General features: G+C 34.8%; 1 protein-coding gene across 3 annotated transcripts in view; it reads right to left on the minus strand.

Annotated features, from left to right (window-relative positions):
* LOC309861440 (large proline-rich protein BAG6-like) overlaps positions 1 to 22,633 on the minus strand; it is a 44,535-nt gene extending 21,902 nt beyond the window's left edge. The window contains exons 1-2 of one of the 3 annotated variants that reach the window (XM_082724337.1): positions 22,546 to 22,633; positions 20,468 to 20,571 (exon numbers count right to left, since the gene is read on the minus strand). The gene's annotated coding sequence lies outside the window, so the exon portion shown is untranslated. Of the gene's footprint in view, positions 1 to 20,467; positions 20,572 to 22,541 lie in introns of all 3 variants that reach the window. The other 2 variants (XM_082724338.1, XM_082724339.1) reach the window with 2 other exon arrangements.
* Positions 22,634 to 24,647: the final 2,014 nt, after the last annotated feature.

The raw sequence follows: 24,647 nt of genomic DNA on the forward strand, positions 1-24,647 counted from the left end.
CGAAAATACTCAAATTCATCTCTACTTTGAAGGATTGTATTTCTTCCTTTCTTGAAAAAGAATAAGGACCTCTTTTCGTAGTAACAGATTAGTATACATGCTATTTAATTGGCATGAAGGGTAAATTGCTACAAACTGAGTTAATGTACCACTCATAGTTACTTGGGTCTCATTCATTCCCCTGGGTTCCAGAGTGGAGGGAATGATCGCAAAGCCCTGACTAAAGTGACTGTGTCTCATCTCTGAACACCACAAGTAGTGTCAGGGTAGCCATGGGACCAGCGATGGTTACTAGGTATGGCTGCTATTGTACCCTCCAAAGCATGAACTACAGCAACTTTAGCATCCAGTTCAACTGAACTGCACTTGAGTCCACCTGAAAATTTCTGCCTTCCTAGTGGCCCAGTTCAGGTGACCTAATGTCTTTTTTTTTTTTTTTTTAAGATTTTATTTATTTATTTGACAGAGAGAGATCACAAGTAGGCAGAGCAGCAGGCAGAGACAGAGGGGAAAGCAGGCTCCCTGCTGAGTAGAGAGCCTGATGCTGGCTGGATCCCAGGACCCTGGGATCATGACCTGAGCCAAAGGCAGAGGCTTAACCCACTGAGCCACCCAGCCGCCCCAGGTGACCTAATGTCTTACAAATATTTTCATTCATAAGAGACAGAAGATGGGAAGCAACTAGCAGAGAAATGTCACACTTCTTCGATCAAAGAACTGATCTGAGAGCAGCGGTTCTGAGTAATCTCATGGAGATGTCCCATAACCGAGCAATTATCTTTGCTTTCTTTGAAATTATGTTCAGTTTGATAAAACACATTTTATCTCCTATTCCACTTTTCCCACACATGCTTGGATTTGATTCCGGCAATAAACATTGAGCATGTTAACACTCACCTCATACCCTCCTTTTTACGAAGCTAAGTCTAAAACATGTTTCTGAGACAGTTAGATGAGATAAGGGTGAGGGTAGAGTAGAAAACAACTTAAACATTTCACAACCCTATGATTATATGAGGCATAGAATTTATGCCTTTCATTAATTAAACACATTTTAACCCTCGTAGTATTATTGGGACTGTAGGCAATGCTGAAAACAACAACAACAAAAACAAAAAAACAAAGCTAGGAGTCCTTATTACAAGAAAGACTTTAACAAGTATGTTTTCCAAAGACAATTTTTTTCTAGTGTGAACAGATGCAACAAATTAATTTTTTCCTTGCAGAGCTATAAAAATATTGCAAACAACCTGTCAGTTACGACCTTTAAAATGATATTGGCCTTTTAATCTCATAATGGTGAAAATGCAATAAAGTGTGGCTGCACATAAATTGTATTTCAAAAGTCCCCCACAAAATTGGATAAAATAAGAAGCAGAAAAATACAGGGTTGTTCAGGGCAGTCATATTCCAGAAGTATAAGAGTTTATGGAATAATTAATTACTTTTCACATCCAGAAAAGAAACGTGTATGAGAATCTTGCTGCCCTAGGTTGCATAACTAGTTTTTTTTTTTTTTTGGAACCATATTCAGCAACATTGAACTAATTTTATCCCAATGTTAGAATGAATTTGAAGAGAATAGTATTATAATGAGAAATATATGAATACGTGAAAAGTGTGTATTTAAAGACAATTCTATATTACATTGAAGTTTATGTACCAATACTAATGGAAAAGGGGCAAAACAGATTCCCTTTTATGCTTAAAGAGGAGATGTGTATTGGAGACTCCTGTTAATGTTTTAACAAGGATCACTGAGGTGATTTCTCCTTTAAGGGAATGCCTACATTATGTATAATACCCCAAATGGATGCCTGTGTTCCTGCAACAAGTCTCCAGACCTGTTTCCCTCAACTTCTTTGACAAGGACAGAGGCTCCAAAGCCACCTATTTGAGCCACTTTGCCTCTTTTATATAGCTCCAGGTCTAAGACTCTGAGTTCTTCATCAAGTAGCCAGGTATTTCTGGAAAGTAGAGCAAATGGGTGGTGAGGTGGTGGGTACTTATATCCTTCTGCTTTCAGTCTGTTAGAGTGAAACTTCAAATAAAAGCCGTGTTCTGACCCACAAGGATACCCTAAAGCCTATATGAGTCTATTCATAGATCTTTTAACTGGTGAGTCAGAGAATTTTTAAGACGTTGGCTTAAAAACTTTGAAGTAGGAGACCTAAAGTCAGTGAGATGTGTGGTGTTGATTCTTTTTTGAAGGGGCGTGTGGGAAGGGGCAACTCACTTTGAACTCTAGGCAGTGTTAGAATGTGTTAAGGGTATAGGTGAACCAAACAACTTTGGAGGGTTACCAACCAGTAAGAAATCAGATAACATTAGTTGACGAATTCAATGTGATGTTAACATCTTTACTCCTTATAAAGATGGCAAAGTGTAATTTAGGCCAACTCTCACTTGAACAGAATATGCCATTAAAGACACTTAACCCTCTTTGTTGGCTTCTATTTCTTTTGATCCCATGGAGTTCCCTGTTTCAAGCTGCAACTTCAAGCTTGAGTCTTATACCAGGAGTCTTATACCAACGGGAGTCTTATACCAGCTGCTAACAGAAGAGGATCCAATAGGCACAATCATCTTTAATTCCCAGACATGCCTGACAAGATGAATGGTGTATTTGGCTATTTATTTTTTTTTCATTTTTATTTTTTTTAAGATTTTATTTATTTATTTGACGGAGAGAAATCACAAGTAGACGGAGAGGCAGGCAGAGAGGGAAGCAGGCTCCCTGCTGAGCAGAGAGCCCGATGCGGGACTCGATCCTAGGACCCCGAGATCATGACCTGAGCTGAAGGCAGCGGCTTAACCCACTGAGCCACCCAGGCGCCCCGTATTTGGCTATTTAAATGTAAACACTTACTGTGTTTTCTGAGAAAAAAAAAATGTATCAAATAAACTGCAAAGAAAAATGAAATCAGTAGCTACAGTCAAGTTGAAAACATTCCCTTAATGTGTTAAGTGTAATTACAATTATGAAATAAAAGAAAACAAAAATAAAGTTTGAAACTTACCCTTAGAACAAAATTTGAACCTTATCTATATGTTATTTCTAATTTTAATGAGAATGTGTGTTTTCTGACAAATGGAAAATGCTTTCTTTCCATTTATCAATGACAGGTAAGTGTAAGACGACAGGCAGTGCCAAATAAGCAAACATGCATGCTAAAAAAATATGAGTAAGATGGAGTTACTTTTTTTACTTTATAATATCTATACTGACAGACTAAGTGTTTCATGTGAATTAGTGTGTTCAGTCCTATCATTATTCCCATTATTCCCATACTGTAGAGTTGGGAATCAAGGCCCAGAGAGTTGAAGTGAATTGTTTAAGGCCACAAAATTAGGAAGTGACAGTCAGGAGTGGCGCCAAAAGCTTGGACTTAAACCACTACAGTATCTCTTCCATGCATGTGAAAGTATTAGAGATATACAAGTCAAATGTTTAAATGATATTGTGTATACATTAGGCAGGGTAGAGTAATAGGTGAAGTCTCTCTTTTTTGAGAGTCCATATTAACTGTATCCAGGTGTATTGATTATACTGATTTCTGATAAGTTGATCTGATAAAAGTGGTGAAGACAAGCTTTTCAAGTTGCTAATTTATTTTGGTTTTGATACTATTATTATTTAATATAACACTTTGGGGGGAAAACCCTCTACATTTCTCTTTCATGATTCCAATAGTTAAGTAAAAAAGTAGCATATTAAGAATCACATTTTAAAAAAATTTAGAAACACAAATGAAAAACAACATCATGTAAATCATATGGATGGATTTCTAAGACAGATGTGAGGGGGAAGGTTGATTAGGACCTCAAATAATCTTGGATATGACAGAAATGAGTTAATTTATCAATAGCTATGTGTATTACTATACTACTGCTTTCTTTTCCTATCCAATAAGAATTCTAAGTTACTAGTGTTCTAAATAGACAAGACTTCACTCCAGAAACCAATTGCATTTGAGGATCTGCCATTTCTTCTGTCACTATGAAAGAGCATTACATTGAAAATTAACTTCATGCAGTTCATGGGAAAAAACAGACCATTGGGAATCTTCACGATAAATTATGTGTTACGTCATTAAAGCAACAAAAAAATGGAACTTTGTCGAAGAGACTCCTGCTTCCATTTATTAAATATTATCACTTAGATTCTTTACATGTTGCAATAATTAAGGTGAAGATTCACAAAAGATTATGAGTATGCATTTGGATATTTTTACATAGGAGACCAAGTAAATCGGGTGAAACGAACAAAATGAACACGAGGGCAAGCGCAGCAAGCAAATGTTAACATATTTTCCAAGGGAATAATAACAATAAAAAACAAACGGGAAATAAATAGATAAATAAATAAATAAATAAATAAATAATAAAAATGAAACCATACTTGAAAAATGATTGCCTTAAACAGAGAAATTAGTTCAAGCATTGAACAATTTTGTACTAGTTAAGAGGAAAAGCCCTTTTAACTGTCAAAATAATACTCTCACTCTCCCTCTCTCTCTCCCCCCCTCTGATATCCCTTTCTATCTAATTAGGAGAAGTCTTAGAATCCTTGTGTCCTCTCTCAGGAATATACATACTGTGGCATTGACAGCTAGAGTCTAATGTGAGAAAGCGAGAGGTCTGAAGAACGATTTCCCCTGAGAGCTAACATTTTCAGAACAAGTTGGGCAGTTGACAAATAATCACCAGATTTCAGAAGATAGTTAAAAGTCAGTGATCTCAGGATGACCAGAGTAAACAATTACCAAAGATGTACTCAGAACCCAAACATTTGTTGTGACTGTGTTCAAAAAAGTCTTGGGTAATTTTTTTTTTTAATCACTGTATGCACATTTTGCCGAGTTTTCTGAATTTGACTGCTGAGTAGATTCAAGTGCTTTTTCATGGAATGATATATTTCTGTAAAGTAGATTTAAATATAAATGAACAAAAATATTCCAATCCGTGATCAGAAAAGAAAGAATGGTGTAATTTGAACCAAATCCATATATTCCTTAGTATATGGTATGCATCGTATATATATCTCAGGTTGCTTATTCTTATTCATAGACTTCGTTTTGTGTTATTTCACAGAATTCAAGCAGCAACCACTCTGCTCTTTATCCTAAACATCTATATAATTGGAGAGGGAATGATGAATTTTTTAAAAACAGCTTACTTGTATACGTGTTTCCCGCTCTTCAAAAAAGGAGACATATCCAGGGTTAAGAAAATAACAGAGGAAAAGTATTAAGAATAAATATTTAAGCATATTTATAAGATTTCTAGTAACCTTGATATTTTTTCTATATTTAAATGATGTAGCTTGAATCTTACTCTTCTGTGAAAAATGAGAATTTAGAGTGATGTCATTTTGTTCTAGGACATCACACTTAAAAACTGGAGAAGCGGTTGGTAGTATAATTGTTAATAACACAAATTAAGGACCAGGCTATTTGGGTTCAATTAATAGCTCTGCCTGTTACTGGCTGTATTTCCTTGAGAAATTATTTACCCTTGTAGGTCTTTATTCTTCATCTATAAAATGGAGGTAATACCTCTATATTGGCTGTCAGGATTAAATAAATAATGCAGAAGAAACACTTAGAATGTGGTGTAGCTGACATTAAAGCAGAGTATGTTGGTGGTCATTATTAGTCTGTGTTCCTATCCAGTGATAAAAATTTTAATTTAACATGTAATTTCCCAGGGACATTTTATAACAAGCAGAATCCACAAGGAAAAAAAAAAAGTTCTCTTCACAGTTATTTTAACTTTCCCAACATGCTTTCTGCATATAGGTAATTCTTTTTTTTGACTAATCTGTACTCTACAACTGATTGTCCTACTTTACCCAAATACCTGTCTTCTGCTGTTGTCCCCCTCAAATTCCATTTCAGATGCTTGCTTCCTCACAGAAGAGCCTTACTGAATCTTCTGATACTAATTAATATCTCTCTGTCTTAAGTCCCATAAGCATTATATCATCCAATGTAGCCAAGATTGCATTCTGCTTGCCTTTCTTCATCCCTGTCTAGACCTGAAGTAGCCTTTCTACTCCTGAGCTTCGGCATTCCTCATCACATGTATGGTGAGAGCTTTTTCTATATAGCCTCACAGATCATTTTTAAATTATAAAACCAATGATTTTAGCATATTCAGCATATCTTAATAATACCTTACATAAGCAGATATAATTATATAATATATTTTAGACATTCAAATTCAGGAATTTTCTTAATATTTTCATTTGTGGATATTTAAATAATCATATGTCCTTGGTCTTTTCTGATTATAGCTTTAAGAAACCATAGTATTCTGGGTATACCTGGGTGACTCATTCTGTTAAGCCTCTGCTTTTATCTCAGGTCATGATCTTAGGGTCTCAGGATCTAGCCCCAAGTAGGGGGCTCCCTGATGATGTGAGATGCCTACTTCACCCTTTCCCTCTCCCTCTGCCTGCCACCCCCCCCTACTTGAGCTCTCTCTCTGTCAAATAAATAAATAAAATCTTAAGAAAGAAAAGATAGTACTTTTCCTATGTATTTACAAATAGTTCTATAATATTTCAAAATTTATTTTTCTCACTAGCATTCAACCACAATATTAAAGTATGTATTATACATGCATATGTGTGTGTGTGTGTATAAAATTTTGCTTAGGTGAGAACTGGCCTAAATTATAGTTTGTCATCTTTATAAGGGAGTTAATCAATATCACATTAGATTAGTCCACTGATATTATTTGACTCCTTACTAGTTGGTAACCCCCTGAATTTGCTTGGATTAACACATTCTAACACAGCTTGGAGTTTAAAGTGAGTTGACTCTACCCACCTGCCCATTCAGAAAAGAAAGTGCTGTGAGTTGTGTAAGACTGATGATTTACAGACCTGTATCCCTGAAACAAGTAATACATTATACGTTAATAATTTTTTTTTTTTAAAGACACACACACACAAAAAGAATCAACATCATATATCTTACTGACTTTTGGTCTCCTACTTCGAAGTTTCTAACTCAACTTCTTAAAGATTCTGAAGAATTAAAAATAAATTATGTACTTTACATACAATTTCAGGTAAATTTTAGCAAAAGAGAGAGTCAGAAATAACACAATTATTAGCTCCTTATCAAAGCCTTTACTAATAAAATAAGAATGTTTTCCATAGAAGGAAGTTTTTTATTCTTTTAAGAGAGAACTTCCTGGCATTTTCCTTTTTTAAGGAAAAGAAACCATTCTTATATTTTTTACATGATTTTCACAGCATCAGGATCTAGAGTAATCAGAGTCATTCACCAGGATGGCCGTGCACCGTAACAAGGCCATCTACAGCCGCAGTCTGTCAAAAACGGAATCATTTTTTAATGTAGAGAAGCCAGGAAGAAATAAAATGAAATGTCTGCCCTTTAACATTTCAGAACAGGGAAACTGATTCACTCTGCCCCGTTGCAGTTAAATGTAATAGATGTATTTTTGTACATGTTCGAGCCACAGAGTTTCTGATGGACATTCTTTTTAAAAAACTCCTATAAATAGAGTATTTTTTTTCCTCTCTGCTTATTTTCTCTGGAATGGTAGCTGCCTTGACTTAATGAGATTGAGACCATTTCTCTGAGGATCAGGTGCCAGTTCAATAAGATTAATGAATAGCGTGAAAGCTTCGTTTCCTATTTGAAAAAATGATAATAATCTATCTATCTACCTATTTACTTACCACTCTCCGATGGGAATCTCTTCTATAACCAGTGAACTCCAGTTCCCCAGGCCTGATGGAGAGTAACTTAAAGACTTTAAAATATGACCAGCAAAATGATATTTTTCTAGTTTTCTTTAGTGACTAATAACACTGAGTTTTGTTCATTTTCATAGCTAATTCTGAAAAACAAAAGATTATTCTTTATTTACTGCTATACTCAATAATGGCCTTCCTAGTCTGTCAATTTGTTATGACAATTTCATAATAATGAGACATTGACATTCTTGAAGCTCCACAGAATCAGTGAATTTTTAACAATTATTATTTATACATTGATTTATAAAGACTTCATTTGCATTATCTATTTTTCACAGTACATTCATTAAGAGTGATGGCTATAGTTCCTATAAATACACATTCTCAAATGGAGGAAACTTCTCTCTAATCCTTTTGGATCTTGATTAGAAATGTTTTGAATGTAAATATTACTTATATTAATTATCTTCCAATACCAGTTAAAATAAAAGCATTATTTCTCTGCGTATCTATTAAATTAAAATTGTTTTGTAGTAGGATGAAAAATGACTTCCTAAAAGATATCCACATCCTAATCACTGTAACCTGTGAATACGACCTAACAATTGAGAAACAAAAACAAAAACGAAAAACACAAGCATTTTAGATGTGGATTAAATTAAGTATCTTGAGAGGGGAGGCTTTCCTGGTTTATACCGGGTGTGCTGAGTGCTATCACTCCCTGTACGGGAGGCACCAAGGCACAGATTTTACACACCTCGTGGAGAAAGCTCTGTGAAGACAGGGCAGAGAGACTTAAAGATGCTACCCTTGAAGACTGGTGTGTGGCTGGGACGCCTGGGTGGCTCAGTTGGTTAAGCAGCTGCCTTCGGCTCAGGTCATGATCCCAGTGTCCTGGGATCGAGTCCCACATCGGGCTCCTTGATCCGCAGGGAGCCTGCTTCTCCATCTGACTCTGCCTTCCACTCTGTCTGCCTGTGCTCGCTCTCACTCTCTCTCTCTTACAAATAAATAAATAAAATCTTTAAAAAAAAAAAAAAAAAAAGACTGGTGTGTGGCACCAGATGCAAAGGATGCCTGTAGTCTCAGAAACAGGAAAATTCGGGGCACCTGGGTGGCTCAGTGGGTAAGGCCTCTGCCTTCAGCTGGGGTCATGATCTTGGGGTCCACATCGGGGCTCTTTGCTCAGTGGAGAGCCTGCTTCCCCCTCCTTCTCTGCCTGCCTCTCTGCCTACTTGTGATCTCTGTTTGTCAAATAAATAAATAAAATCTTTAAAAAAAAATTTAACAAAAAAAAAAGAAACAAGAAAATTCAAGGAACAGATTCTTGTCTAGAACTCTGGGGGAAGTGTGGCCCTACTCCTGCTGTGATTCTGCTTAAGTGAGGCAATGTTTTTGAACTTCTGGCCTCCAGAACTATGAGAGAATATAAGGAATATATTTTGGTTGTTTTAAGCCAAGTTTCTGGTAAATTGTTGCAGCAGCCCCAGGAAACTAAGGGAACTAATACTTACTTAAAAACTATTCTTCCTTCCAACCCTCTCCCCACAAAATCCAGTCATTCCTACCACAGAAACAGAACCAGTAGGAGATGTGTACACACACACACACACACACACACACACACACACAGGTATAACCACGCAGGTATGAGCCACCCAGATACCCCTGCATTATTTTTGGAATGGAAAAAATAGACCATGGAAAACTGGCATGGTCTATTAATATATAATATATATACACCTATCCAAGTATCCAGATATTTCACTCTAAAGTATATGTATATAAATATGAAGATAGAGATGGAAAGAGTAAGAGAGGAATAGCTATACAGAGAGATAGAGAATGAGAGAGACGGGAAAATACAGAAAGGTACATTTATTGCAAACTGTAGGCTTATTCAGCAGTTGGGGGCGAGCTAGGCAAGTCTAAAGTACCTAGGGCAGGCTGTCTGAAAGGGCAAGCTGGAGCTCTGGGCCAAGAGCTATAGCCGCAGTCCACACTATGCATGTCTTCTTCCTTCCAAGAAACCTCAAGGCTCTAAAGGCTTTTCTGTTAATTGAATCTGACCCACACAGATTGTCTAGGATAATACCCTTAAAGTGCACTGATTTAAAGAATATTATTCTTAATTAAGAGTCATCAGGGTGCCTGGCTGGCTCAGTCAGCAGAGCATGTGATTCTTGATCTGGGGGCTCGGAGTTTGAGCCCCACACTGAGTGTAGAGATTCCTAAAAAAAATAATAAATAAACTTAAAAAAAATCACATCTACAAAATAACTCACAGTGTTTGAACAATTGATGCATACAGCCTAGCCAAGTTAATGCATCCAACTATCACATGTGTTAAAAAAATAATGCAGGGGTATCTGGGTGGCTCAGTCGGTTAAGCAAGTGCCTTCAACTCAGGTCATGATCCCAGAGCCCCAGGATGGAGCCCTCGATTGGGCTCCCTGCTCAGTGGAGAGTCGGCTTCTCTTCTGCTCCTCACTCTGCTCATGCTCTCTCTCTCAAATAAGTAAATCATATCTATAAAAATAAATATAAATATAAATAAATAAAAAATAATGCCTATTAGTTTGTTAGGGCTGTCATAACAAAATACTACAGGTTGGGTGGTTTAAACAATAGAAATTTATTTCCTTATAGTTATGGAAGGTAGAAGTCCAAGATCAAGGTGGCCCACATTTGATTTCTCCTGTGGCCTCGTTCATTGCCTTGCAAATGGCCAGATACTTGATGTGCCCTTCTTTTCTCTGTGAGTATATCCTTAGTGTTGTTGTTTTTGTTTTGTTTTGTTTTCTATGTCCCAGGCTTATTCTTATAAGGACACTGGTCAGACAGGATCCAGCCTCAGGACTTCATTTTAACTTAATTACCTAATTACAGGTTGTATCTTCAAATACAGTCACATTCTAAGTTACTGGGGTTAGTACTTCAACGTGTGAATGCTATAATAATGCTTTCTTTTCCCTTGAAGTATTCTGATTTTAAAAATATGCAGTAGTAAAAAAATATATATATATATGCAGTAGTGGTGTTTTTAAAAATATACTTCTGCTGAGGCACCTGGGTGGCTCTGTTGTTAAGCGATTGACTTCGGCTCAGGTGATGATCCCAGGGTCTTGGGATCCAGGCCTGTGGATCTCCCCACATTGGCGGGAGGCCTGCTTTTCCCTCTCCCACTCCTGCTGCTTGTGTTTCCTCTCTCGCTGTGACTCTCTCTGTCAAATAAATAAAATCTTTCAAAAAATTTTAAAAATTAAAAAAATAAAATAAAATATACTTCCTCCTTCAACTTACTAATGTATAAGTGAGTTTTATCTATAATATTCATTTTTTTTCTGTAATCGTCTTTTGGTTTTGTTATAAGGCTTATTATAGAATCAAAGAATGAATACTGCCATTTTTAGCTACTTCTATGCTCTACAGCAAGTCAAAGAACAAAGCAATGGTCTGTTATATTTTTAGGTTCTGAAATACTTGAAACTTATAATTTTTGAAGATTTATTATAATTAACCGGTAGGAAGAACCATATGACCTGCTCTCTGTGAATGCATGTTATTGATTATGTATTCATTTTTAATGAATATTAGTATACTTAAAGTTTCTTTTTCTAGAAACAACCTTGAGAAATTGTATTTCTATTTAAAATAATCCTAACTTTAATTTTTGAAATACTTTGGTATAAATTTTAATAATTTTCCCAGGTATTATAATTTCTTTTGGATTGATATTATAGCCTCTCTTTTTTAGTAATATCATGTATTTATATTTCATCTTTTCAGTTGATAGAATTTGCCAATAACTTGTATAATTTTTTGTACATATGCCTTTTGATAATTGGTTGATTCTTCTTTTTATGACCTCCAACTCATTTTATTGTTTTAATTCCTTTCATTTTATTCTTCTGATATGTACTGTGTTTAAGTCAACCAATAAATAACACAGGGAGAAATGAAATAATAGCTAAGAACCACCACTTAGCAATCTCCTAATTTGAAACTTATACTTAGAAAACTCCTTGCTATCTATTCATACCTATTAATGAACATATTATAGAATTTTATTTACTTTGAAATAATAACTTCTACACCACATTATTTCATATTTCTATAACAAAATGTTATTTTATAAAATATATTTGTAAAACATCCTTTACAACTTGTAGCTTATTATTTTTCTTTAAAATGACTTACACAGTTCTTATTTTAGATATCAATGCCCTATAAGTTTCTTCTTGCCATAAATAATGCTGTAGTAAACAACTTATTATTGTGTTTATTATTTGTACATATTATTTTGGTGTAGTTCTACAGAGATTTGTATTTGAAAACTATATGTGCATTTAAATCTTGGTAGACAATGCGTGATAATAATAACAAAGAAAGAATGATTACCATCCAAAACTCGGAAAAGAATTATTCTTGTATTATCTTCTTGTTTGAATGCATAGCTCGTTTATTTCTTAGTTGTAGTTACTTTAGACATGGGTGCCTGGGAACTGTTTTTATCATATTATATATTCATTGGATCATAGTCTGTATGATTTCCATTTATCTGAGTTCATTGAGATTTTTCTTAGTGCTCTTACTCTGTGTGTAAGATACTATGGATATTTAAATAGATAGTTATTCATATTGGGCACTTATATTACAGATTAAAATAGAGAAGAGATATTGGTAATTTTTTTTTTCCTTTTGAGAGAGAAAGACAGAGAGAGAAGAAGGGAGAGAAATGAGAAGCATTGGAGAAAGCAAGAGAGAATCCCAAGCAGGTTTCACACTCAGCCCAAAGTCAGATGAGGGACTCAGTCCCACCACTCTGAGACCATGACCTGAGCCAAAATTAAGAGTCAGACAGTAAACTAACTGAGCCACCCTAGTAATTTTTAACATCAAGTAAAAACAAGTTTTATTTTGATACAATATCTCATTTTTTTTCATATTAGTTGTTTGTTTGTTTTGCTGTTTGGGCAAAATTGTTTTCAAGTTTGAAACTGTTCATTTTCTATTTCTTCTTCCACTTTTTAAAATACTTTCCTTATGCATTTGTGTGTTATATTAATTTGTATATACATTTCTGATGTACAGGCTTGACCAGTGGAAACCTGTTCAAGGCAAACGGGCTCAAAGTTACCCCCACCCCCTGGCTGAACACAGGCCCATTAGGCCACCTACCTCAAAATATCCATAGGCCCTAACTGACCAATGTGTTACTTACAACCAGGCACAGTTACCAAAAAAGGGAAGATTCCATATATTGCCATACTTCCTCATCTTCCCCTTTCAAAAACAGTCCTACCATGGGGCACCTTGGTGGCTCAGGCGGTTAGGCATCTGCCCAGGTCATGATGGAGTCCTGGGATCAAGCCCTGGGTCATGTTCCCTGCTCAGCAAAGAGTCTGTTCTCTCCCTCCCTGTCCTTCGGCCCTTCCCCTCATTCGTGCTCTCTCTCACAAATAAATAAAATTCTCAAAAAACAAAACAAAACAGAATAGGCCGCATGCACTGCCTCCTTAAAGACAGCCTCTCCTCTTATGTCTTGCTATCCTTTGAGTTGGATTCAGTAAACTTCTAATGCCTTTGTTTAGCCTCAGGTGAAATTTTTTGGCCCCCACACCAGCGCTACCACCATCATCTCCCCACACTCAGGGGCCCCCTCTGATTGGGAGATAAACCACACCCTTGATGTTTTATTTTTACCATAAATCATATTTTGACTAAAGTTCATATTGAAGATACTGCTTTAATCTCCCTTCAAGTTTTTGGATCTGTATCTGGAGATTACATTATTTTTAAATGTTTATTAAAATGTTTTTGGTGTGTCTATTATAAATATTATAATAGTATACTTATAAATCATCATAGAAAATTTTCATTTAATACAAAAATTAAATCAATCACTTATTATAATCAATAATATTGGTCTTATGTCTGATTTTCATTTAAATTCTTGTTTTTCTTTCTCCCCTCTCTGCATTTTCCTCTTTCCCATCTTATAAAAACTTTTTTTAGAAATATATGTTTCATATTTATGATTCCTGTTTCCTTAGTTCTTAAAAATGTCTTTTTTTTCCCAATTATAGATCTAATTTAAGTAACCATATCTAAGTCTAAAACAACTTTAGGGGTACCTGGGTGTCTCAGTTGGTTGAGCAACCAACCCTTGATTTTGGCTCCGTTCATGATATAGGGTCTTAAGACTGAGCTCTCCCTTTCCACTACTCCTCCCCGCCGCTCCCCACCCCCCGTCACTCCACCATAGCTCTAAACCCAAGGATCTGTCATAACATCTAAAATATCTCTTCTTGGGGCACCTGGGGTTCAGTTGGTAAAGCAGCTGCTTCAGCTCTGGTCATGATCTCGGGGTCCTGGGATCACCCTCTCCCAACTTGGGCTCAGGCTCCCTGCTCAGTTCAGTGAGGAATCTGCTCTTCCCTCTCCTCCTATAAAATTTTATATTAAAAAAAAAAAGAAGCAAAAAAAAAATTTCAAATGAATAAAATATTCATTCTATTTCAAATGAATAAAATAAAATAAAATAAAATGAGTATTTCCTATTTCAAATGAATAAAATAAAATAAAATATCTCTTCTTGTCTGTGAACTCATACATATACAAACAAATATTTCAGGCAACCTGAAAGCTATTAAGTGGTAAAAATGCTAAATATAATACATATACATAAAGAAATAATAAAGAAATATTATACAGGTTTTAGATGTGATTTGTATGTTCTTCCTGGCATCATATTCATGGTTGTTTAAGTGAGAAAAGCAAGTCTGAGAGTCCTGGGCATCCTTTGATTCCAGCTTTCACAGAAACAACAGACCCATCTACATAGGTGTAAATGTGTATATTTTTGTATGGGTGCATGGTATCTTTTTAAATTCATAAGCAAAGCCATAGTAAATTACAAAATGGACAATTAATGTTTGTTGCTTGAAGAAGCTAGAAAACATTTTTTTTCTCTGGCTGAATTAAGTTATTTCCCAAGTCAAGCAGAGAGTAAATTTAGTCTTCCTCTACCTTTTTATTCCATTCATGCCCTCAGTGCATTAGATAATGTCCATCCACAATAGTCAAGGCAGTCTTCTTGGCTTGTCTCTGATTCAAATGCTAGGCTTCTCCTGAAATACCCTCACAGACACAGAAATAATGTTTACCAGCTATCCAAGGCTTCTCTTATCCAGTCAAACTGACACATAAAATTAACCATCACAATGTAACATGAAGTGTGTCTTGCTATTTTTTAAAACATACTCTGTGTGTCTATTTTTGGTGCCGTATGTGAATTCATTTTCAGTTTTACTGGGAGTATCTATATGATCAATTGTCTTTTTTTAAAAAATGGGTATTAAAGAGGGCACTTGTGATGAGCACTGGGTGTTGTATATAAGTGATGAATCACTATGTTCTACTCCTAAAACTAATATTACAGTATATGTTAACTAACTGGATTTTCAATAAAAGCATGAAATTAGAAAAAAAATGTATGTAGTCTATTTTTAAATTTTCTTCAGTATTATCATTTTGGTTTTTATAATTATAATTAGATATAGAATTGGTTTTACAATATTTTTTCTTATAACAGTTACCAAGTTGCTATGGTTTTTGGAGAGTAGGACTCTTCATTAGTATTTTTTTATCACCTCATCATATCATAAGGTAAATGTGATCTTTTTAAACTACAAATATTCCTTCTATCTAGAAGTTTGTAGGATTTTATTATTATTTTGGTTGCTAATTTCCTCTGAATGTTTCTAATGAAGGCACCATAAATCTAAAGAGTTGCTTTTTTTAATTCAGTAAAATATTCTATTTATTTATCAGAATTATTTTTCTTTTATATTTTCTCTATATTCTTCTCTACTGTCTATTTTGTTAAGCCTGTGTTTACATTTATTTTGCATTCTGAAGTTAGTTAATAAGTTTCATATTTATATTTTGTGGGAATGCTAACTTCCCAAGCTTTAATGAAGATATTTATTAAGCTAATTGTATTTCTTCTTTGGATTAATTTTCTTTCCTAATGGATTCTTTCATTTATTTCAGCTGGTGTCCTTTATTTTCCCCTCAAATATTAGGTGATTATAGATTTTCTGTATAAATTCTTAGTAGTAGTTAAGATAGATCAATATGAATAGTTTAACTGGCTTTTTTTTTTTAATCTCTCACTGAAACATTAAAAGTCTTTCTTTTTCAAACTTTTAGTTTGCTGATTTCTAGCTACAGTTATAGTTGTGCATTTGATTCAGGTGCAGCTTTCCTGCTGAGTGGGAAGGAAGAGATCTTCCTCCAGTAATGGTCAGAATTCATCCTGGGCACCTCTCACCTTCTTTCTCCAGATGCAAAACCCTCTCTGAGAAACTACTTTCGTCCATCTTCCTAGCAAGGAGAGGTATCCTTGCAAATTTATTGTGGGATAAACACTATAGTTACAGAAAATGATAAAAGGTAACTGGCATGGTATTAATTATATTCATACTTGACTATAAAACACCCTCCTCTAGTTTCCTAGAACATGTTTTTTGATCGAGGCATTTGGAAAGATTTGAAATCTCAGTGTTTTGAAATTTCTTCATTTTGTCTATATTGAGTTGTGGAAGGTTCAGACTAGGTTTATCCTGTAAAGTCAGTTTGATCTTGTTGGTTTTATATCCTCCAGAAATATCTCAGTAGTTTGTTCTTCCAAAGGAATCCTCTTGGTTACTTACTTTATTTTGTGGTCATTTTATAAGTTCAATATGATTTCAGAAAGAAGAAATTAACACTTCGTTAGCCACTCTAAGCCCCCAAAATCTTACGTCCCTTTTATGTAATATCAGTGAGGGTCAAAAGAAACAGTTAATAGCAGTCAGGGTTTACAGTATGACTACAGTTCTCTGAATTATATTTGCATTTATGTAAATAGCCATTGAAATTTAATCCCTATGGGTTGCACATTTTAAATGTGATTATTTTAAACTTTATTATGATTAATTTTAATAAAATTACATACCAGTTTTCTGAAATACAGCTTTCCAGTAACTGAATCAAAGATATGATTAATGTATCCACATTAAAAGTGCTTTTAAAAAATTAAGGAAGAAAAATACAGTAATAAATTAAATGTGGACTTTACTAGTGAACAAAGTCAATTGGTTTCCAATAAATTGCAACTAGATATTTCCTAGAATTTAAATTGAATGTGGAATACAAATCCTGTAGAAAATGTAACTTTAATTCATAAGCTAACATACCAGTCTTTACAATTTATAACTTGAGAGTGAATGAAAAATAATTTGGGTTTCTTCTTAAAATATGCATTCCATCCCTCTACCACAATGTGCTGATGTGGTGCCCAAAAAATGAAGTTTCTAACAAGAATCCCCAGGTCGGGGGGCACTTGGGTAGCTCAGTGGGTTAAGCCTCTGCCTTTGGCTAAGGTCATGATCTCAGGGTCCTGGGATCGAGTCCCACATCCAGCTGTCCACTAGGCAGGAAGCTGCTTCCTCTTCTCTCTCTCTCTCTGCTTGCCTTTCTGCGTACTTGTGATCTCTCTCTGTTAAATAAATAAATGAAATCTTAAAAAAAAAAAAATCCCCAAGTGGATTCTGATGACTCTATTCAAAGACAGTATGTACTCATTTTACCATTTACCACTCAAAGACTCAGCAGAAATAATCAGATTTGATAATGCTGTAGAATTGCTAACTATACTAACAGTAATAGTAATAATAACAATAACAAGAGGAAATACAAATTAATTGTTTTATAGTTACCAGGGGATCTGGTACATACAAACTTTAATGATTTCTCCTAATCTTTATCTAAAAAAAAATCAAATTTTCTACTAATTAAATTCACATTCTTGATAGACTTTTAGTCTAAGAAAGAGGAACCTATTGTTTGATGTCCTGTAGGTAGCAAGTGGTAATGCTCTCTGACACCAGATTTCTCTCCTAGTCCTTCCTACTAGATAGTTCTATCTAAAATCATAATTAATTTTAATAGTGAAAATTAAAAATGTATGTACATTTCATATAATTACTCTGTTATCATGTTAGTGTATCACCTGACTAATAGACACTTGATTTTTCCTATGAAAGAACAGGTATTTACTTTCATTTATTTTAGTTTCCTTTTAAGACTTTCAGTAATGCTTTATCTGTTGAATATCTAAAAATTTCTGAATATCTCTAAATATTTTCTTTTTGTTCTACTAAGACAGAGATTATTGTTTTTTTCATTATATATTTCTTATCTTACTATTAGTTCTCATTAGGAAAATTATTTTTTTTTAAGATTTTATTTATTTATTTGACAGAGAGAAATCACAAGCAGACGGAAAGGCAGGCAGAGAGAGGGAAGCAGGCTCCCCGCTGAGCAGAGAACCCGATGCGGGACTCGATCCCAGGACCCTGAGATCATGACCTGAGCCGAAGGCAGCGGCCTAACCCACTGAGCCACCCAGGCGCCCAGAAAAGTATTTTTTGTTGTGAAATTAAATCTCCAGATGATCCATGAAATTTCTTCTTATTTTTATTTCTGTTACCTACTACTAGAATTTTCAAGGTGAAGCACCTGTAAATTTTGAAACATGTCCATATTTGTCTAGTAGTGATGCTTCTCATATAATCATATGTTAGTTGAATACACGCTAATCAAAAACTGTGGCTGGTACTATGACCAAGGCTGGAGTGAAAAACAGAGCAAAACAAAACCCTGCCTCATGAAGCTTATTATTTAGAGGAATTCTCAGACATTTGTCAAAAAACCATAGAAAAATAGAATTCCAAACTGTGGTAAGAAAATACATAGGAAGTTTTGACAACATATTGTGAGGGTCATGTGACTCATAGTTTAGCTTGTAGGGCGGAGCTACAGTTGCTAGAGGAAGCATAAAAGAAGAGCACTTTATACATGCAGTACTAACTGCAAGCTCCAAACATGAGGGAAAAACATGGCACAGCCCACAAAGGAGGATGAGATAGAATAGTGTACTATCTGTTGCTACGGAAGAAATTATCCTCAAACTTAATGGCCTCTCCTGAGAACTATGTGTTTTCTAACAGTTTTTAAGAGTCAGATATCAGAGTGTGACTTCGTTGAATGCCTCTGTCTCAAGTCAAGCCATTGGCCAGCTGGGGCTATGGTCACGGTTAAAGACTCAAGGGGAAAAGCTGGGGTGAATCCACTTGTAAGCCCATTCAGATGGTTGTTGGCAGGCTTCAGTCCTTTCCCCTCTCTTCCTACAGGGCTGTCCCATAACATGTCACAATATGGTGAGCAAATACAAGAGAGTGTGAAAGAGAGCATCCAAAATGGAAACCAGTCTTTTTACAGCATAATCTTGGAAACATCCCACCCCTTCCACTATATTCTGCTTGCTAAAAAGTGCTCTGTAATTCCACTCCCCACCACCCACAGATTCTCCATACACATGTGCACCCTCAGTCATTCAGATCTTCTCCACCTTGGTATCTCTCCTTTCTGTTTCCAGGGTGACCATAAACTCCAACTGACCACAAGAACCTTGATGTGTGCTCAGTCTGTCAGTGCTTTGCAAAATGCCCGTGTCGTGTTCCCCCTCCCTCATGAGATTTTTCTATTCAAGCTGGTATAAGGGAGCTTACACAACCTGGAAGTGTGTGGGTGTTAAGTCTCCATGAAGTAAACCTTAACAATAGGATTCAGCAAATTGTGGTAAATTCATTCTTATTTCTCCCTTCTAATAGAAGGAACAGAAACCAAGTCAGTATAGATTTTTGAGAATAATCATTGTATTCTGCTGATTTTCAATAATCCACATTTGTATTGGCTCTCCCTTCTTCTCTGCCTTCCCCCACTTTGCCCCTCACTTCTTTCTAGAATTGAATGCTACTTTCTGAGGCTCATGCTCAGCTTTCTAGAAAGACTATGCTACCAATTGATATTTAGAATGCTAATACTCAGGGTGGAATTTTGGAACTGGATTTTACCCCCAACTAAATGCAATAAGACCATCAGGTAGTATCAAAATTACTAAGACTTTCACCTGTAGTTTGGATGAGATACAGACAGAAGTTGAAGATTTGAAATACAGAGTGGTTAAGGCACTCAAGCACTACAATAACTAAAAATAATTAAAAGGATTCTGAAGTAGGTTGACTTTTTTTTTTTTCTTAAACTGTGGCCTATAAGAAATTATTGTATACTACTTTATTTTTAAGTCAAATTTTAGTATAAAAATATAAGACTTTCAGAAATTAAAAGTTTACACTCTTAATCCTTTACCTAGAGTGTCCAAATTTCATTATTTGTGATATATATCCCTTATCTCTATCTACTTAAACATATCCACATACAACAATACACATTTTGAATTACATACTTATTATTTGGGACTAAGTTTCTGATACTTCATGCTTAAATATTTTAGCAGTCATTTCCTTTTTATAAAAGACATTCAATCCCACTGCAGTAAAATGATTACACTCAGGAAATTTAACTTTGATATACAAAGATGTTCTTTATTATGTATGTCATGTAGTCAGTATACCAATTTGCCCCAAATATCCAACTGGGTATCTTTCATAAATATTTGCACTTGCTGGTATTTGATCCCAGATCTGATAAAACACACCAGATTGGATTTGGTAGTTATGTTTCTCTTATCTCCTCTACTCTAGAACAGGCCCATCCTCCTTTTGCTTATCTAACATGGAGACTTTTGAAGATGTGGCCAGGAGGATTTTCTTCACTTACCTCCAACTCCCAGGAATGGACTTGTTTGAAGGCTTCAAATCCATCACTCTGAAATCCATCTCTGTGATGGCACTGAGGTCACAGGCTGTCCATAGGGCAGATTCCTGGAAGATGATGGTTTCAGCTTAGGTCTAATGTTGGTACTGTTGTCCTTTTATTTCCCATTCTTGATATTGACAATGTTTCCTTCTTTTTACTGGAAATTCTTTTGTTGTTGTTGTTGTAGTACTGTAATTGTAAGTTTATCATCGAACTTTCCAAAAAGTAACCTTTTTCTTGCATTGATACTATTTTTTTCTGCTTTTAATTTCTTTAATTTCTTCTCTAGCCTTTATTCTTTCCTTGTTTCTACTTGCTTTGGATTTAATTTGCTTATTTTTTTTTAATTTCTTAAAATAGAACATTAGATTATTGATCTGGAACTTTCTGACTCCACACCCAGCACAGAGCTCAAAGTAGGGCTGAATCTCACAACGCTGAGATCATGACCTGAGTTGGAAGCTTAATAGACCAAGCCACCCAGATGCCCCTTTCTTTTTTCTACTATAAATATTTAATACTATAAAATATCCTGAAAACACTACTATATCTATATAGCACATATTGTTATATGTTGCATTTTTACTTGTATTAAATTCAAAAATTTAAACATTGAGATATTTAATTTCCAATTATTTGAGGACTTTTCAGATATATTTTTGATTTATTATTAAATTCCATAATGCTATTAGAATTCCATAATGTTATTAGAATCTAGTTTCCATGATTTCTATTCTTTTAAACTGGGCGTGTGTTTGTTTTAATGGCCTATTATGTGGTATATTCTGATGGATGTTCAATATGTCTTTGAAAAGAACGTTCTGCTGTTGTTAGGTGGGCTATTGTATAAATGTCAGCTAGGTCTATTTGGTTGGTAATATTCAAATACTCTAAACTCTTATTTTCTATTTGTTCTATCAATAGCTGAGAAGAGATTGTTGGAGTCTCCAATTTTAAATTTATATTGCCCTGTTCATTATAGTAACATCCATTCTTGCTTCTTTATTTTGATGCTCTGTTATTAAGCACATTGACATTTAGGGTTATGATGTCTTCTTCAGGAACTGACAATTAGTTATGATGTAATGTTGCATCTTTTAATCCTGATTATATATATATTTGACTGTGAAGCTTGCTTTTTCTGATATTAAAATAGCTACTCCACTTCTTCTGGATTAGTGTTTGCACAGTATGTTTTCTCTATCTTTTTTTACTTTTAACCTAACTTTATCATATATAAACTCTATTTCTTATAGACAATATAGAACTGCATTTTGTTATTTGATCCAATCTGATAATTGCAGTCCTAAGAAAGTTGTATTTAAGATATTCATAGTTAATGTGCCTAAGGATGTAGTTGGATTAAAAATATACCAAATTGCTAGCTGCTTTCTACTCATTTCATCTAATCTTTGCATAATCTTGCTCTTCCTTTTTTGGTCTTAAATGAACATTACCTATTATATCATTTTACCTCCTCCACTGGCTTATTACTTATACATCTTTCATGTATTTTTAGTAATTTCCTTAGAATTTAAAATATACAGCTTTATGTTTTTAATCAGTGAGGTTCTACCTTCCAATGACATAGAGCTTCGCCTATTTTATGAGGACCTTAAAACTGGCCTTCAAATATCTTAAGTCCAGCAGTGTTATTATTCATTCATATTTAGGCTTCTGTTTTGTGGTGGAGATAAAGGAGGAGGGTCAATGTTGAAGGACATCATTGAGATATGGCTGCCCGCTGACCTATGAGCTGGATGTGGGTCCGTGAGGCTCCCTACCCCTTTTCTGGTCCTTGGAATGGGGATTCTCCTTGCCTTTTATGCACCCAGAGGCTGCTCCAAGAATATAGCCTTGAGATAGATATGGTTTTGAGAACACCTTCATGGTATACCTTACTGAACTCAGTTATGACCTCTATATAAACCTTTAAGGTTTAGTGGAAGGGAGGAGGGCCTGGGGTCTGTTAATCTTGCCACCTAAGACAAGCCTCATGTGTAAGTTCTCTGTGCTTCTTAAAACTGCCACCTACCGACCTGGAGTGGCCTCCATCTTTCTTCAGTCTCTCCCTGGCCACTGCTTTAAGGGGCCCATTTCAGATTATAACCCAGGAGCATCCAGGAGTTTACTAACCAACAATCTGAGTGGAAATCTTCCCACAGGGCTATTGTTTGCATTAGAATGGGTACATTCTACATTCTAATTCTACATCCTAGTCTGCATTAGAATGGGTACATCCTGTTGACCTTCTAGACCTTTTGTTGTGAGAGGCCATTGGGGTTTCTGAAGAAAGAAATTTCCAGAGCAGGCAAACTCCTCCAATTTCTTCAGTTGGTGCTGTCAGCCTATAATCATCCTTCTCAAATTTGTCATCTATATCAGCTAAATTCTTCTTACCAATGTCCTGCTGTTTTGTTTTGTTTTAAGTTGTTTTTAAAACGGTGTTTTATCTGTATATAAAAGTACTATTGCATTATTTGGAACATCAGGCTATCTCTTAGATGTTCCTTTCTAAGACAATTTCACATCTGACTCTGACAAATTTTAAATTCTTAAGTGTATTAACTGCTAGTAGTTTTGCATGATAGCAAATGCTTCACTGAAAATATTTTATGATGAAAAGCCTTTAGAATAAAATGCCCTTGGTATACTGCAAACAATGTTTTAACGTATTAAATAGGGAAGTTTTAAAACCAAAGTACTTAGTAAGTTTCTCACAAGTTGATATGCCAACTTAAATACATACCTCACTAAGAATGATTGCTTCTATCATAGTATAGTCTTATACTGAGATCTATTTCATTACTGAAATAGCTGAATATCAATGTGTTATTGGGGGATATATAGCCAGTTGTATATTCAGATTGTGAGGTATACTTTATAATAAATACTCAAGGACTTTAAATTACTATAGCTAAGTGATTTACCCTTGAGATTCAAGGATTACTGTAATGTATTTTGACTTTCCTATTTTATATAATAGTAAGTTCATTTGGTTCAGACCAAAGACTACAATAATTCCAGTACCAAACAGTTTGGGAAATAATTGCTTTGAATCTCATTTTTCTTTATTACCCATCATCTATACTATGCCACCCAGACAGGGAACCATAAAGTGAAAACACATTGTTGATTTTCAGGTCACATTACAAAGTCTTCTTATTAACATTCATTGATATGGGCTTGCTTTTTTTAAGTTCAAGGACTAAGATCATCAAAAGTAGAAAATGATGTGCTTTTAAATGTTGTTTTTAGATGGTATCTGTTATAGAATTGCTATTTTTGAATAATAGTCACAAGACACAAAAGCTAAATGTATAAATATTATATAGATTATGATATTTTATTTCAAATTAAACTTAATCCTAATTTTAGGAAAGATATTGAACATAACAGAAACAGAAAGCCAAGTTAAAAGCTTGATTTGAGATATACAAAAGGATAATTTAAGATAAAACAAAAGATTATGCATTCTTACCCTTCTACACTTCATAATATGTAAAGCCTAAAAGTTCAACACTTTTGAGACATTTGGCTAAATCACATAAAGTTAACATTAAAAATTTCAATAATTTTTCAGAATGCTTAACAATTTAAAACATAAACTATTTAAAACATGAGCTATTGATATATGATCTGAATTTACAAATTAAAGCTGAATTCCCCATCTGAAGCTTAGTGACTGTTGATTCCTTTGATCCAAACAAAATGAAAACTTCAGGACACCAAGGCACAGTTCAGTCAAATAAATTCAATTTCCATTATTTTCTCTATTAAGTGGGAGACAAAAAATACTCAGATGTAAACTATGTGTTCTTCTGTCTGATGATAATATATCAGACCCAGTGCCGTTTACCATCCCAGTCTATTCAACCCCACTATTTTCTGAGTAATTTATCATCTAGGGAAAGCAATGTAGTATATGGTTCCAATTATGTAATGAAAATAAGTGAGTGGAGCTGTTGGGAATATTTTAAGGAAAGACCAGATTCCACAGACTTGCACTTATGCTTTTGGATTTAGGCACTTTATCTTTTTTTTTTTTTTTCCTAGTCTTTTCCCTTCTTTATGCTGGGAATAAAGGCAGGTTGTCCAAAGCTCATCAGCCATTCTATGAATAGGAGAATAGAATCCACAT

This window comes from Mustela nivalis (genome assembly GCF_964662115.1).
Source record: "Mustela nivalis genome assembly, chromosome: 3".
NCBI classification, from domain to species: domain Eukaryota; kingdom Metazoa; phylum Chordata; class Mammalia; order Carnivora; family Mustelidae; genus Mustela; species Mustela nivalis.